Source organism: Triticum urartu, chromosome 4 (assembly GCF_003073215.2).
Source record: "Triticum urartu cultivar G1812 chromosome 4, Tu2.1, whole genome shotgun sequence".
Lineage (NCBI taxonomy): Eukaryota > Viridiplantae > Streptophyta > Magnoliopsida > Poales > Poaceae > Triticum > Triticum urartu.
In genome coordinates, this window is record NC_053025.1 from 439,281,648 (window position 1) to 439,285,707 (window position 4,060).

Here is a 4,060-nt window from a genome sequence, read left to right on the forward strand (position 1 = left end):
AGACACAACTTGTGTGGAAGAATATTTACATGTCAAAAGGCCCTTGGTTGGCATTCAAAAAAGTTTTAAATACACCCCGCGGGTGGAATTGTGCAAATTTAACAAAGTTTGTCGAGACTGATAAAGCAGGAAAAATAAATATAAGTCGGCGGCCTAGGGAGCAGCAGAGGGGTCCGGCTGGTTGGCGGAGTCGGTAGTGCCGGTTGGTGGAGTGGACGGCTGATCAATCTCCGCTTGGTCGCCTCCAGCAGCAGTCGACGCACTCGAGCGCGGCTCGTTGTTCGAGGCACGATCAAGCTGAGGCTGGCCGTCCGCTCCGACTTCTGGCACATCTTCTTCGCCTTCCTCGTCCTCCTCATCTTCTCCCTCGTCATTGGAGTTGATCATCTCGGCCGAGTCTTCGTCGTCATCTGGGTTCAGCCCGAACCACTGAAGTGGCCCCTCGGCACCGTTCTCAGCTAGCTCAGAAACGAAGATGTTGGTGTCGGTGTACTCGGCAATCGCCACTGCCCGTCTGACAAGATCGCGCTCCATCGCCACCAGCTCCTCTTGGGCCTCCTGCCGAAACATGGTCAACTGGGCTAGATTTAGTCCAGGATACCACGCCCTGATGAACTCCAAGGCCCGACGCGCTCCAGCTCGGGCCGAGGAGCCCTTCCAAGCCTCGAGTCAGCCGGCCGCCACCTCCAGCCAGTCGGTAGTCTGACTGGGAGTGCGTGGAGCCAGCATGTCTGGCCAAAGGGCGGCGATCGCTTGGGCGCCGACACGCTGAAGACGGCACAACATCCGATGAGCCGGCCGAAGGCGGGCTTGGATGCTGAGAAGCTGTTCGCTAAGGGTCCGGGGGGCGTCGGTAGCGATCTGCACACCTTCCGCCCTCCGTTCTTCACGATAAGCCTCAATAGCCTGGTTAGCAGCGTCAGAATGGCCAGGAAAGAAGTCTGCTCAGGCACAAAGCAAAGAAATCAGAAGTCAGAAGTCAGAAGCTCGAAGCCGGCTCGATCTGCAGCCAACAGCCCAAATAAAGAAAAAGAAGAAACCTTACCATCAACCATGTCTTCAATCCTGCCGAAGCCGGATTTCAGCAGCGCCTCCTTGTCGGACCAGGTGGAGCGTTCGGTCTCGAACTCGGCGAGAATACTGGACTCTTTCACCTCGGCCTCCCTCCGGGCCATTAGAGAAGCTCCGCCTGCTCCACCAGTTGCTTGGCCAATCGGCCACGCTCCTGGGCCACCTTGTTGCACTCTGCCTCCTTAGTGCGCAGCGCGGTGTCGGCTTCACCCACCTGCTGCTGCAGGGCAGCATTGGCCTCTGCAAGAACAGAGAAAGAAAAAGACGTCAACGATCAACAAAGAAGAAGTGCGGTTGCCGGGGAGATCCAGCCCGATTGCTCAGCAGTCGGCCCGAATCTCGGGGACTACAGCCCGCGGGTGCGCTATCGCGCCCCCGCAGAGAAAGAAAATAAAGACTTACTCCGGCTTTCCGACAAGTCGGTGGTCCGTTGGTCTAGATGTCGAATGTTGGAGTTGAAGGTGATCGCGCGAAGGTTATCATAATCCTACAATGAAGATAGCAGAAAAAGTTAGCACTCGAAGCTTGCCAATTAAAGTTCCGAGCCGCCTGCTTAGCAGCCGGCCCGGAACTCGGGGGCTACACCCAGTGGGTGCGCTGGCGCGCCCCCATAGAGAAATACAAGAATCAAAGACGAAGAAGTAAGAAATATACCCGGATGGCCGCTCGCGAATCCAAGAACGCCTTGTTGCACTGCTGAAGAGCGGTGGCATCAGCTTGGAGTTTGGCCTGGACGTCCAGGATCGCTTGGTTTAAAGCGCCCATTCCACCTCCACGCACCAACTCAGGGGGCGCGGCGCTGGTTGCTTCGGCATCCGGGGCGGACGAGCTAGAAGCGCCGACTTCCAGCGGTCGTGGCGCCGAAGTCGCCTTTACACCTCGGTGGCGCGATGGTGTGCGGGCCTCAGGAGTCGGGCCTGTCACTACCTCGTTTCCGGCTGTCGACGATGGCGAGGCAGCCGACTGTTTGGCCCGCGCTCCTTCGGAGGGCGGTGGCGGAGGCACGGCTACCTCCGGCGTGACGACGTCGCCGCTTCCCCTCTCCATGACCGGCTGTTCATCACCGGCTCCCCCAGTTGGCGCCATGAACTCTGGTGGCGGCGGCGCAGAATTCAGGGGGACGACGAACAACGGCGCCTGACGACGCACGGCTTCCTCAGCTAGCTTCTTCGCCACGGCATCGGCCTCAGCCTCCGCCAGCTTCTTTAATGCAGCGTCCTCCGGCTTGTCCGCCTACGCCCTCTCCTTACGGGCGGCTTCCCACTCCTCACGCGCCTCCCGGAGGTCGGCTGCAGGGTCGATTCGTCGGGTGGTGGTGGAGGTCTCCGCCGACCCAATGACGGAGGCGGCGGCCGACTTCTTAAGAGAGAGCAGGGCCCTAAGTCTAGAAAAGGAAAGAAGAGAAGAAGCTCAGATAGAATCGGCAAGAAAGGAAAGCACAAGAAAAAGACACTTACACTGACACCATAGGAGGCACCTTCGGAAGCATCTGGAACTTGATCGCCTTCGCGGCGGCCTCCTTCCGCTTGTTTGCGGCGGTCGGGTTCTTGGTCTTCTTTGGCGCACTGCCAAACAAGACGGTGCCTTGTTTGCGCTTACACGTGCCGCCTTGAGCAGCCGGCTCGACGGAAGGGCCCACGTCCGCACTGTTGGCACCTCGCGCATGACGCGGCTCATCCTCATCCTCAGCCTCATCAAGCCAGGTCTCGAGGCCGCCTACCTCTTCGGAGCCGCCTGCTCCGTCGCCACCGCCTATGGCGTCGTCCTCCAGGGCGGCCGCCCCCAAGTAGGGGTCGTCCACATCGCTCACCTCCCGGTCCGGCAGGTAGTCTCCACCCGGCCCTACGATGGCGGCCGTCACCGGAGACATGAAGATCTGTGTTCTGAAAACAAAGCATTTAAAGACAGCATGACCAAGACCAAGACGAGGTACTGAAAAGAAAGGAGTAGAGAAGCTTACAGGCGGCGGCGAGTTGGCGCGGGAGTATGGCCGCTTGCCGAATTGCCAAGACCCTTCTGACAGCTTGAGGTCGGAGATCTCGTTCACCACACGGGCAACCTTAGCAGTCGGCATGTCCCTAGTGCACATCCGGCTTGGGTCACGGTGCCCTCTCATCCGGGAGATCAGATGAGGCCGGCCTTGGAGCGGGAGAACCCGGCGCATGACGAAGGCGACCAGCAGGTCGGACGCCTTGAGGCCTTCTGCTTCCATCAGCACCCAGAGCCGGTTGACGGCGGCCGTGCCGTCGGCTGACATGGGCTTCGGCTTGTAGCCCTAGTTGGCCCGAGGCTCAGCTGGAGGGCCGGCTTTGTAGGGCGGCAGGTTGATGAAGTCAATAGCCGGGTCGACGTTCTCCACGTAAAAATATGATTTCTGCCACAGTTTGACCAACTGTGATAGCTTGATGGAGGGGAAGGCATTCTTCAAAGACGGACGACGCACCGCGACCAAGACGCCGCACTGGGCCGCCTTCTCCTTGACGGAGGTGCCCAGTTTGGTGTAGAAGAACGCTCCCCACAACTCGATGGTGGGGAGGATGCCCGGGTAGCCCTCGCACATCATGACGAAGGCGGACAGCAACGTCACGGTGTTCGGCGTCAGATGATGAGGTTGAAGATGGTACAAGTCGAGGAAGGAATGAAGGAACCCACTCACTAGCAGACCGAAGCCATGGAGGAAGTGCGAGTGGAAGATAACTCGCTCGCCTCCCTTCGGCGCCGGCGAGATCTCCTTCTCCGGTGGCACGCGCTCCTTGACGAAGCCCGCGTCGGGCAGTCTCCGTGTGGCACAAAGGAAGGCGAGATGGTCGTCTATCAGGACCGAGCCGTCCCAATCCCCTCCCCGTTTGCGCGCCATGGAGTTCGAGCTGGACGGAAAGATGGCGCGGCGGCGGGGGCAAAGACCGCAGCGAAGCGAGAGGTTTGGGGCGGAGGAAATCGACGGTGACGAGCTGCGGCAGCGCTCCAGCGGAGCGTAGAAGTGCGGCGG